Here is a 14,090-nt window from a genome sequence, read left to right as displayed (position 1 = left end):
GAATTATTGTTGGATCATTATTCAATTTTTTGTTGTTGTTAATGCTCAGTCAAGGATATTTTTTCCATTGATTTTTAAACAGAGTGAAAGGGAAGCAAGGAGAGGGAAACAGGGAGAGAGAGAGACACTTTGATTGGTAGCCTCCCACATTCTCCCTGACCTGGGGCCAGGGATCAAGCCTGCAACCCAGGTACAAGTCTTTTTGACAGGGAATCAAACCTGAGACCTTTCAGTTTGAGTGCCAACAAAACTCTCACCACTGAGCAACATCGGCCAGGGCAATATTTTTTTTTTTGTAATGAAAATTTGATTTAAATATATGCTATTTTTATTATAGTGATGTAATCTTTACAATACCTAATATTCTGGATGTATTAAGTGGCTAGTATAAAATTACTTATATCTTATTTCTTTAAAGTGAACCTTAATTGTACATGCTTTGTTCTTTTTCTATTGAATTTATTTACATACCTTTGTGGAAGAGTTGTCCAGTTAAATCTAAATTGCTTATAAATAACAAATAATTTTTTAGTATGAGCAGTTTCAAATATTGCATGTGATGCACTTATACTAAAAATGACTCATTGTTTTTCTGAAACTCATTATCACTTGTTGTCTTGCCTTCTCCTCTACACACACCTCCCCTCTGCCCCCCCGCATATCTGGCAATCCTACTTTATGGTATACACTTGATGTTTTTTCCTATTTAGCACTCATTTTCCCTACCACTGGCATGTTAGTCAGTTCAAGCTGCTATAACAAAATACCTTAGATGGGGTGGTTTATAAGCAACAAAAATTTATTTCTCATTCTTTGGAGACTAAAGTCAGAGATGGGTGCCAGCATGCTTGAGTTTGGGAAAGGCCCTCTTTTTGGTAGCAGAGTGTTGACTTCTCGTTTTATTCTCACCTGGCAGAAAGAGGGCTAGCGAGCTCCCTGGAGTCCCTTTCATAAGGGCACTAGGGCACTGATCTCATTCATGAGGGTCCCTTTCTCATGACATAACTACCTCCCAAGGACCCCACTTCCAAATACCGTCACATTGTGTGGGGATTAGGATTTCAACTTATGCGCCTGAGGCAGAGGACACAAACACTGAGTCGACTGCAGCTGGTAAGCACACCCCTTTTGCTTTAGAAACTGTCTGCCTCACCGGACCGGTTTGGCTCAGTGGATAGAGCGCTGGCCTGCGTGTTTGATTCCTGTCAAAGGCATGTACCTTGGTTGCGGGCACATCCCCAGTAGGGGGTGTGCAAGAGGCAGCTGATTGATGATTCTCTCTCATAGATGTTTCTAACTCTCTATCCTTCTCTCTTCCTCTTTGAAAAATCAATAAAATATATTTTTTTAAAAAAAGAAAAAGAAAAAAAGAAACTGTCTACCTGCAAGTATAGATTATGTGGGTGGAACTGGCCCATCTCTCCCAGATGCGTGATCCAAACGTTACCAATCAAAAGATTGCAAACTCCATGCCACAGTGACTGGTTAAGAAATGAGTACATGATGCCGGTCAGGGCAGTGAGAACCAGACATAAAACGTTTGCTCTAGTTGTAGAAGAGAGAAGCTTGTTTGCTTTTTGCTGAAATTATTGCTGGTAAGTGATAAGATCTGGGGCTACAGGGAGAAGGACATAGAGAAAGCCTACCCAAGAGTCATAGATACAGGATTCAAAAAAGCTAAAAAGTGAAGAATGAAAGGCTGCGACCTACTGATTATTGAGCCCTGGATCCTCTAAGAGGTCTATCTTGGACTTTCAGTTATGACAACCAATAGACCCAATTAATTACTGTTATTATTTACATAAGCTAATTTGCATTTGATTTCTGCCAGCTGCAGTTAAAAGTTCCTCTTAGCAAAGATATTTTGAGTCAACAAAAGGCATATATAATAAAGGTATTAAATAGAAAATTAACCAAATATAGGGGAGCAATATAAGCCAGTCTTAAAGGTTAATACAGTCCAACGTTTTTCAGTGTATGATATGTATACCACTGATAGTATGTGAGATTGTTTTGTATTTATTTTAATGTGAATTAAAAATATATCAAGCACATCAAACGCAACTCTTCTTTAAAAAAAACAATTGTTAAGTTAAAATGATTTTATTAAAATTAAAATATAAATTCTTCTAGAAGTATGAGGAAATGGCAGACATCATGAAGGTCTAAGGCAAATGTATGAAATTTTGACAGAGTTGACATAGTTGATATGATTGATCATCAGACGCTGCTCTAAGTTTACCAGCAGGCTGAGGTGGAGCAGGTGGGCCAGGTAGAGGTGTGGGAAGAGAAAGCATTTTGCAGCTATCATGAGAAAAGAGGCATTATGCCAATGCTCTGGAGAGCCTGTTCTCTGGAACTAGATTCCAACCAAAATTTCTCATTTAGCACTTTTTATAGAGAAACTGTTAACTTGTGTTACTTAAGAAATATATACTGAACAATAGTTTTACAATCAATATAAAAGTGAATTCGTAATATTTTTTTCTTGCTCTTTTATTAAACTCACAAGGTTGTTTTTTGTTTTGTTTTTTTTAAAAACAGTGCATTTGATTCTACAAGAATTCTTAAGTTAATAAGCACATCCATACAACTTTCCAGGGATATAAGTTAATGAAAAAATAAAAGTTAGGTTACCCAGGGTTTTCAATGGAGAACATTTCCATTGACAACTTTTCTTAAATCCCACGTCTCTTACTGGGTTTTTGAGAGTAGCTGAATAGCAAAAAATTATGGTTTATGCTGTCTGAGATGGTTTTGGAGTACTGGTGTTCTACATTTTTAATTGAGGGCAGACTCATGTGCTTTGAAAATCAAGGGGAAAAAAGGCAACAATTATTAAACAACAAAAAAGTATTTTTGTTATTCAAAGAGTTATATAGCAACTACAATTAGGAACCTTCTATTTGGGGAGAGTAGGTAAGATAGGAACATAATGTCCCTCAGAACATAATATAAGTTATTAAAAATCCAAATTGAGTAGGCCTTTTCAATTAGGAACTAAAGGAATAGAAATTGGAGAGTGGAAAATAAGAATCTATTTGTTGAAGAAAGAATAAGTATCATAATGAAATAACAGCAACAAGCAAATGAGAAAAACAGCAGGAATAGGGCTTGGAAAGCATATCTTTAGAAAGAATTCAAATAACTTCAGGAAGCATGAAATGATAAAAAATGAAAGCTGATGAACATGAGAAAGTAACAGAACATACTCAGAGAATCAACTGTCTTGAGACAATGTTTTGCTGTAGTAAGGAAATAGAAAGAGTATATTGTTTACTATTTTTAGGTATGAAATATTTTCAGTGCTAGCCTTCATTAAAATAAAAATGAAGACTAAGATAAAAACTTGCACTATTATGGGAGTGAATGATTTGAAAAGTTGTTTCCTTAAGCCATCGTTTCTGTTAATTTAAACATTTTAAAGTTATTTTTTCTTTTACTTAAATAAATATTTCCTACCAAATGGATTAATTTTGAAAAGACAAACTATTTCATTAGCATATATGAACTGGCTATATTACTTCTGGGGAAAAAAATTGTGAAAAGAAGGGGATGAAGGGTAAAATATGAGAGTCAGAGACCAGAAGTCCTTTTCTCACCACATTTCCCATAGAATGAACAGGTACCTAATACCCTCAGCATGCAAAATTCCCTAATATATTGTACCCCGAAAAAACTGTATATTGTCAATTTCTCACTTTACTTCTACTGACATGTCCCTCTACCCTAGCCCTGTCCCAGCTTGCTTAGACAACAAGACTGTTCTACATAGGCGATAGCTTCTCTTGGTTATCATCTTTCTTCACCTCAGGGACAATTTACTTCATCATTTGTAGCTTTGTTAATTCCAGAGAAATAAAATCCAAGAACTTCCAGAAAAATCTATATTAATTGTTTCCTTGACAAATTGACATTTTAAAATTCATATATAGTTTGAAGAGTGAATAATATGTAAAACGTTTTGCTTATAAGTCTTTAAAGTTGCATTTTGTAGTAGAATAACCTGGGCAAAGGGAGGTTTACAGTTTTTCCTGTGGCTTGATTTGGGGCACAGACAGAAGAGATGAGAAGATATGGATAAAGAGATAATAGGAGTAAAATTGACCGGATATGGTGACTGGAGGTTAGAGGGCAAAGCAGGGTGTGAGAGACAGAACAGGGTGGTTTTGTGGCTTCTGATTGGCAAAGAGTAAATGGCAGTGTTATTTGCTAAGATAGAGAACACCGGAAGAGGAAAGATTTGCAACAAAGATCATGAGTTCAGACACATGCACGATGACTTTGAGAAGCTTATCAGTTGGCGCTCTAGATCTAGAGATTTGTGATTCACAAAGGTGACAGTAAGAGCCATGGACATAGTGTCATTATGGGTATAAAGGCTCTCTGTCAAAAGACCTTGGTTGAATCTTGTTCTCTCACTCACCTTGTGCAAGTTGTCTACATCTGAAAAATGATGATAATAATACCTCCCATTAAGCAAGGAAGAATTAAATGAGAATGTATCTATAGCACACAACAAGGTAATAAGTGTTTAGCAAATGCTAGTTTATACACTGAGTGGTCAGATTATTATGATCTCTGAATGCATAATAATCTGGCCACTCAGTGTATATTCTATATAATAAAAGGCTAATATGCAAATTGTCCCGGCTAACCACTCATGTCCCCTCCTCCTGGCCAGGCTGGCCAGCCCCCACCCATGCATGAATTCATGCACCAGGCCTCTAATTTATATATATTCAGAGATCATAATAATCTGGCCTCTCAGTGTATATCCTTATGAGTAGGATTAACAAATTAGATTTAATCTATTCACCAAATCTTGTTAGGATTCCTAATATATTCAATGCCAAAGAAAAGAACAAAATGATAAAACTTTGAGTGGATCAATATTAAAGCTGCAGAGCCCACAGATAAAATGAGTGGGTGAGTGATCACATAAGTAGGTGAAACAGAGCATCCTAATTGATGGTAGAGGGCCTTCAAAGAAGAGAAAATGTCAAATTCCACCAATATGCCATAACTAATCAATGTTTTTGGGATTTAATAGTTACAGAGACATTAGGGAACTTATCATTGAAATGTTGCTTGATGAGTGAAAGAGAAAGAAACAATGAGTGTAGATTACTCTTTTTAAAGCTTGACTGCGAGGTGGAGAGATACATGTTGGCGGCTAAACAGTCAAGGTAGTTTTAATTTGAGAGATAATTGAGCAGATTTATACATTGATCAGAAGAAGACAATATAGAAAAAATATTTATAATATAGAAAAGGTAAATCATTAATGGAGCAAGTTTACAGAGACCTGCCGAGCACAGCAAAGCAAACTTTAGAAAAGACAAAGTTTGGTGCCTAAGTGAACAGAGATGCCAGAGCTAATGGGTGCTTGAGTAACATTCTAAATTCAATGATTCTTATAAGAAATTTACAATAAAATAACCAGTGATTTTCTTTTTATAAGTTATTTTAGTGGTCACCCCTATTTCATTATAAAGTATAATATTTAAGATACTGTAATCCATAAATCATTAATTCAGCAATTCTGAACACATAACTATCCAAGATAGTTTTTAAAATAAATTTTTTATTGATTTCAGAGATGAAGGGAGGGGGGAAAAGAGAAATATCAATGATGATGGAATCGTTGATCTGTTGCTTCCCCGCATGCCCCTACTGTGACTCGAGACTGCAACCAACCCAGGCATGTACCCTGACCGTGATGATAGAATCCTGACCTCCTGGTTCATACACAGATCAGTGCTCAACCACTGATCAACACTGGCCAGACCTTTTTTTTTTTTTTTTAATTATCACAGAATGCCCCTATCAGGCTATGCTCTGAGATAGGAATTCATAGATTAGACTTTGTCATTCTCCCTGGTTACTTTATCCATTGTTTTCTAAAAGTTCTTGAATTTCTCATACCTTTATTTGATGTCAAAAAAAATATGCAGTTACCTAGAGCAAGGGTCAACAAACTTCCTCTCAGGAGGGCCAGATAATAAATATTTGAGGCTTTGTGGGTCATACAGTTTCTGTTGCAAATTTCAGCTCTGTCATTGTAGCATGAAAGCAGGCAGGGACAATACTTAAAATAATGAACATGGCTTTGTTTCAATAAAATTTTATTTACCAAAGGGGGTAACAGACCAGATTGAGCCCCAGCCATAGTTTGCAGACCTCTGCCCTAAAGCATTTTCTAATCTCAATAGATGCTAGATTTTTATTTATTTTTATTTTCCAATTACAGTTAAAATATAATATCATATTGACATTTATATAAATTATGAATTAATGACCCTAATAAGCCTAGTACCCATCTAACACCATACATAATTACTACAATACTAGAGGCTCTGTGCATGAATTTGTGCATGGTAGGGTCCCTTGGCATGGCCAGTGATTGGGGCTGATTGGGGCCAATCAGGGCCAACTGGCCAGTGGGAGCCACCGAGGGAGGTTGGCCAGCCACAAGAGGTTGGCTATGGGAGTGCACTGACCATCAGGGGGCAGCTCCTGCATTGAGCATCTGCCCCCTGGTAGTCAGTGCACGTCATAGTGACCAGTTGATTGGTGGTTCGGTCAACCAATCATAACTGTCACTTAGACTTTAATCTATATATAATAATTCCTTATTCTCATCCCCATGACTATTTTATTGTTGTTGTTAATCCTCACTCAAGGATATTTTTTCCCATCCATTTTTAGAGAGAGCAGAAGGGAGGGAGAGAGACAGTCAGAGAAACATCGATGTGAGAGAGACACATTGATTGGTTGCCTCCCACACATGCCCCCATAGGGGCCAGGAATCGAACCTGTGACCCTTCAGTCTTTGGGCCAACATTCCAACCACTGAGAAAAACCAGCCAGGGCTTCCCATGACTATTTTTGTAAGTGAAAATTTGTTCTTCTTAATCCCTTCACCTTTTTCACCTTAGCCCTCCAGCTCTGCTCCCATCTGGCAACCATCAATTTGTTCTCTGAATCTATTGGTTTGTGTTTTATTTGTTTGTTTACTTTGATTTTTTTTATTCCACATGTAAGAAATCATATGGTTTTTGTCTTTCTCTATCTGAGTTATTTCACTTAGCATAATACTCACTCGGTCCATTCATGTTATCACAATGGCAATAATTCATTCTTTTTTTCACACCTTCTTTATCCATTCTTTTAAGTAGAATCTAAATGTTAATAACCAGGGACTGTAATATAATGCTGTTTCACTGCTATTGCCATCTTGAATATAAATGGCAGCTTCACTATATCTTATCTCATCCCAGCCAGATAACCAATTCCAAATAATTTAATCTCCCTGAAGATCTGTTGCTTGCAAGCATCTTCATGGTACAAAATTCAGACTCACCTAATTTTTCTGGTTCCAGAAACTGATCCTGGAAAACTAAAGCAAAAGGGAATTTATTGGGAGGATATTGTGGGGCTCATGGGTTGGCTCATTTCTCAAGCAAAGGTCAGCTCTCTTAGATCATCTTCCCATTCTATTTGATATTGTGCTAGTTCCCAGCATAAAATAACATCACGGTGAAATGGCCTGAGATTAGGAAGTTTCCAGCATTCTAAGTGCCTTGCTCAGATAAGTGAATGCTTGGGGAGATAGATACAACTACCAAATACAGGAGCCTGATACTTCAGAGATGCTTTCGGGGGACATGCACAAATACCTCCTTTAAAATGGACAGGTTGCTATTCCTTTTGTGTCTTGCTAATGAGGCTTGGTGGATCTCTTTGGATGCTAATGTCTATAGATATGAGTGCCTTGTTCCCATCTACTTATCCAATTATCTCAGAACTATGTTGGAGCAGAACCAAGAGTAAAAGAAGTTTTTCTAGTAAATATGGGCTGAGGTGAAGTTGTTTGTCAACTTCATGACGTAGCAAATCCCATGGTGCTTGGAAAGCCTGAGGAACACTGGGTTGTTGTCTGCATCTGCATTAAAACAGGAAATTGTGACAGGATGACACATTCGCCTTATGTGTCAGATGCTTAACATGTGTATACGTGTAGATACTATCATTACATAGGAACTGACTCAACATACCAAGTCAGTTTTAATGCTTATTGATGAGTTTTCCTCCTTCATAGATTCAAGTCCCAATCTAACTGAACATACTTTAAGCATGCAACAGCTTTAGTATGAAGAGTACCCAAGGGGGAAGAAAAGTACTGATATTCCACTGTTTAGATCTTCATGACTATCTGAAAGGAGAAGAAATGGAAATGCAAGAAAGAAAATATGTAACAATTTCATCAGATTAGTTTTACGTGTTAACTTAATCAAAGATCCTTCTGTTGCAGGCAAAAGAAAACCCTAGAATAAGCCAAAAATGGGAATTTACACAGGTAATGGAGTATTCTCAGAATCTAAGAACAGGAAGTGAAACTGGCACCTCAAAAGATGGAAACTAGTAAGGGGAAAGCTAGTAGGATGCAGGCTACTTTTCCTATGTCTCTCTCTGCAGAGGGGAGAGGGGAACAGGGCAAGGGGTCACATGTCTCCCATCTATGCCTCTTTCTGTAATCTGCTACATTCTGATTTCTTTCTGAGAATTATTTTATCTTTCGTGCACACAGTAGAAAATGCCCACTCCACATTGTTTGTGTTTATATGTCTTTAGTTCATGCAGTTAGCATATACAAACATTTAGAGCGTATGGTTCTCAGATCTCAGGAGACAAATTCAATTGGTCTAGCAGACAATAGGTATTCTCTCCCCGACCAATCGGCTATGGCCAGAAGGCAAGGACACAAAATATACCTGGTAAATGTGGCTGCCACTACTCAGGGGCATGAACATCAGATTTTGTGGAAGAGGAGGTATGTGTTACAGGAAAATATAGGAGAATAAAGATGACATGTGGAATCCAGTTATATGTCAGCCATTTGATGGCTAGTAATGAGCAGAAACTCTGAATGGGAGAAGTAGAGTCAAGAGAAAATGAATTTGAAAATATACGTATGTTGCTCCTTCAGAAGGAGATATATGCTGGGATTGGAAACTCAGAAGGCCAAATACAATCTCTTAAGGTTATAGTAGCAAATATTGCATCTGTCCTTGAGAATTTGTTCTCAAACCTATTTCTCACCCTTCCTCTGCTCTGTCCTACATTATAGAGATTGGGGAGTGACCCCTCCAATGTAAAACTGCCAGCTTTCCAATCAGCTGACTTCCAGCTGGGTCTGGCCAATGAGAGGCACTGGCAGGGCTGGAGGACTGGAGAGAGAAATCAGGAAATGCTCTCCTCTTCCCTGTGAGGGCCTGACAGCACAGAATAGGCCAGCTGTGGTTCCAGCTACTGCAAGGTGACTGTTCCACCTCCTCTCTATACGCCTCCAGCGTCATGTCTGTAGAGACTTCCTATGTTGATAATCTGTTTTTACAGCTTCCTAGTTTTTCAGCATTCCTATTACCTGTGGGAACAAGTTCCTGAATTAAATTCATTCTGACTTAAAAAATCTTAAAGTAACTTATGATTTCCTGGTTGGACCAGGGCCTTGAGATTTTTTTCTTTTTTTCTTTTTTGATTGCTGAAGTTTCTCTGAAGTCTCAGGGCACTACCGAGTCAGAGCTGACGCATGAATCTAAACCTAAACTAATACAAACCTCCATGTGCTTTTGGGACTAAGAAATGACAGGTTTTGTTCGTTTTTAATGTATCCCTAGTTATAAGTGAAATCAAGATTAAGTGATGGCCTGATCCAGACTTAGATGACAGAACAGTTTGTATCTGAATATTATTTTTCCTTAAACATTAGTATTGCCTTCCTTACCCTGCTGAACAGTATTGAGACCTTTCAATTGCAGCTTATACTTAGAATTGTCACTAGTCTATTCAGTGCTTTGTAGGAATTAGCCAAAGGTCTCTCCTCTGAGTGCTAGGGCCCACGCACAAGTTGGCCAACATAGTGTGAACTGGATTTCAGCTCATAGAAGCCTAGTTATTACCATTTGACATGCTGCAAGAGAAAAGGAAAAATCGTAGGTTTGGAAACCTTCCAGTAAAATGAGCTACAACCCCTGGACCAGTCCTTTCACCAATCTCCCCGTGCTGAGAGTGTTGCCTGCTAATAGCTCACATTTTCTCCCTTCTCCAGAGACCTGGCACTGCTCTGGATATTGGCAGCCACCACCCAAAACGTTCCCTCCTCCCAAAGCCAATGGCTGTGTGATAAATGGCATACAGAAAGTTAATCCTCTTGCCTCAAGGTGACCTTTCTGTGGAATGACTTATGATCCAAAGCCTCATTTTCAATGATCAAGCTAAGGGTAGTCTTCACCTGAGATACTGCAGATGTCAATCGCATGACTATTTCCTCTTCGCTATGAGTCGCCTTCATTCCCTTACAAGTGTTTCCTGAAGAACATGCCCTCAATGAATCACTTGGGCCTGAATCCCTGTCTCAGGTTCTGCTTCTAGGAAAACTGATTTAATACAAACACTAATTATGATTTTTTTTTTTTAATCTCTAGAGAAGGACAAATAAATAGACTCTGGAGATATATAGTCACAATTAAACAAGAAGTTATATTCAGTAAACTAAATAGTATTAAGATTTAGAGCTCCCATCTTAAAATAATAGGCAGATTTGTAATTACTAATGAGATGGCAAAATATTTTTTTAGTATTGGAAACTCAAAATGAGAGAACAGAGCAAGGAAATAAGCTTGAAACTTCTGTATGTTTTCAGAATAGACATATTTTTGTGCTTAAAGTATATAAATATGGCTGAATAGTTGGATCTAATATTCTTGAAAATCATTTTTGTGGAAAATCCTTGGACTTTAGTTCTATTTAATAGGGACAGCTACCATTTAGTAGTAATAGCACCTTTAAGTGTCAGGCTTTGCAGTAGGTACTATTACATACATTATTTAATGGTAATCCCCTACAACAATCTCCTGAGATGGGTATTATCTCCATTTTACAGAGGAAAAACTGAAGTACAGTGAACTTGACCACTGTAGAGCTGGTCTTCAACGTAGGTCTGACTAGAATGTCTGCGTTATTTTCATTACATTATCCTGCCTCTCAATGAAATTTTATTCAATGCCTGTTGCAATGTAACAAACCAATATATCCATATACTATATTCTGCTTTACATTTTTGCCTTTTCCATTTTTAGACATAGGTGAATGAGGAATTTGAACTGTATAATTGCTCTCCACCTCTGACACACTGACTCAAAGCAAAGCTATCGAGCTGAATGACTTTCAAACAAGGAATAAAGAATGTATCCTAATACTAGAGACCCGATGCATGAAATTCACGCACTTTGGGGGTCCCTCAGCCTGGTGTGTGCCTTCTGGCAGTCCAGGACCCCTGGGGGCATGTTCACCTGCCAGGAGGATTGGGTCTGATCTAGTAGTCAGACATCTCTCTCACAGTCCAGGGCTCTCCCAGTCTGGGACCCCTCGCTCCTTACCGCCCGCCTGCAGCAGAGGCAGGAGAGGCTCCCACACCACCGCTGTGCTCACCAGTTGTGAGCCCGGCTTCTGGGCTTCTGGCGGAGAGCTCTTCCCCTGTGGGGGAACACTGAATACCAGGGGACAGCTCCTACATTGAGCGTCTGCCCCCTGATGGTCAGTGTGCGTCATAGCGACTGGTCATTCCGTCTTTCGTCAATTTGCATATTAGGGTTTTATTATATAGGATCACCACTGACCCTGGCTGAGTTACTTGAGTGTTCATTGTTTTTCCTTATCTAGTAAAAAAAAACTAATAATATTAACTACTAGCCATGGAGAATTGAGAGGCATAACAAATATCAACTTTTATACAATTCAGTTTTGAATATAAATGATACATATTAGACCAATAATTCCATAAAACACATAATCACCAATTATGCATTCCTGTATGCTGAGGTAATTCACAGGATTTTTATGCTCAGGGGCTTATAATTTTTACTGCCCCCTATTCCAATAGAAGTGGGTTTATATTAAGGTTTATGCACTCACTTTTATATTCCAAAATGGTATTTGTCATAATGAAAAAAAATAACAATGTTTACATTCTCTTATGCACTGCCACTTTACCCATTACTTTAAAAAATAATTTTATTTATGGATTTTTTTAGAGAGAGAGAGAAAGAGGAAAGGAGTTGGAGAGAGACAGAGAGAAATTTTGTTGTTTCACCTTTTCTTGCATTCATTGGTTGGTTCTTGTATGTGCCCTGACTGGGGATAAACCCAAAACCTTGGCACATCGACAGCACTCTAACTGAGCTACCTAGCCAGGGATACCCACAGTTTTTAAAATGCTGAAAGTCTTTTAAATCCAAAAAGGAATGAAATTATACCATTTGAGCTGAAAAGAACCGTAGCAATCCTTCATTCATTCCTTTCATTTCACAAATCAGTAAATTGAAGTATTTAGAAGTTGAGTGACTCTACTAAGATGGAATGGCTAGTTAACATAAACTCAGAACAGCTAATCTGCTTGCTCTAGAACACATGTGTCAAACACAAGGCCCGCGGGCCAAATCCGTCCCGCCAGGCCTTGCAATGTGGCCTGCACCGCGCTGTCATCACTGCACTCCGCTGCGTTTCCATCACAATGACAGTTTATGATTGTTCAGTAAACCATTCGGCCCATGATTTAGGCTGGATTTTAGATTTTGGCCCCTTCTCTGATTGAGTTCGACACCCCTACTCTAGAAGCTATTTTACCAGGTGTGAACAATGAGCCTACTGTGTGTACAGATTCTACCTTACCCAGTGGTTTTTATGAGTTCCCGCCCCCAAAAGGAAGAGAGGAATGGGATTCACATACAATCTGTATAATGCTGTGTCTTGCATAGGGAGGGGAGGAAGGTGTTTGTTGCTGCAGGTGAACTTAAACACGTGGATGTCCTCTTGAAGGTCAGTCAGTCCATCATACTCACCTAGTGGGCTTTTTATTTTTATTTTTTAAAATACATTTTATTGATTTTTTACAGAGAGGAAGGGAGAGGGATAGAGAGTTAGAAACATTGATGGGAGAGAAACATCGATCAGCTGCCTCCTGCACACCCCCTACTGGGAATGTGCCTGCAACCAAGGTACATGCCCTTGACTTGAATCGAACCCAAGACCATTCAGACTGTAGACCGATGCTTTATCCACTGAGCCAAACTGGTTTCGGCCCTAGTGGACTTTTAAGACAAAGATTGCTGAATCCCACCACCAGCATTCCTGATCACTTTCTGACTCGAGTGGGGCTTGCGCATTTGTAGTTCCAACAAGTTCCCAGGTGATGCTACAGCTAACCAGTTGAAGGAACCACATTTTCAGAAATACTGGTCTATCTTCCCCAATTCCTAGGGATGGCCAGTCTGCTTTTTATCCTGGTTCTTCTTTTCACTCCAGTTGTCCAATACTCCCGGGTACTGGACTTGCTTCCAGAGTAGCTCTCCCAAACAAGCCTTGATTTACTGTTCTGGCAATTGTATCAGACTGAAAACTATTATTTGTGGAAGTCCCTGACAATATACCCCACACTTCTCCTCTCAAACTGGGTCCCTGGATACCTAAGACTGTTCAAGAAAAATAAATTAGAGGTTCTGGAGTTGAATTAATTTGCTGGGCCATCTAAAGTGGAGGCCATCCCTGCCTATTGCTATTAGCTACAGCCCCCTTTTTTGCTCCCAGTAGGTTGTGTGCAGGTTTCTGCATACTGTATTTTCTATCCAGATGCTGTCAGAATTATTACATGCTTAGCACTATGTGGAAGAGTTTGGACGTGGCTATACGTTTTCTTGACTTCAGAGCATATATAACTATATTTGTAACTTATAAAATATATATTTTGTTCCTTAAATCAGAAATGATCACCTGACATACAAATATACTACACTCAATATTGAATAGGTTCAATATTAAGAATAAGAAGTTATAAAAATGAATAAGACCTGATTCCAGCTGTCCAAGAACCTTCAGGTTAATGGGGGAAAGAAACATTTAAAGAGTAATTTTAAGTTCCAGCTGGTAAATCTGTATATCACTGGCTTTGACAACATGTTAAAACGACATACTACAATTTTAATAGGTCAGCTAAACAGCTACTGACATATATCTTAGATAAATGACAT

The sequence above is a fragment of the Pipistrellus kuhlii genome, unplaced genomic scaffold (assembly GCF_014108245.1).
Source record: "Pipistrellus kuhlii isolate mPipKuh1 unplaced genomic scaffold, mPipKuh1.p scaffold_m20_p_10, whole genome shotgun sequence".
In the NCBI taxonomy this organism is placed as follows: domain Eukaryota; kingdom Metazoa; phylum Chordata; class Mammalia; order Chiroptera; family Vespertilionidae; genus Pipistrellus; species Pipistrellus kuhlii.
This window is presented reverse-complemented; position numbering follows the sequence as displayed.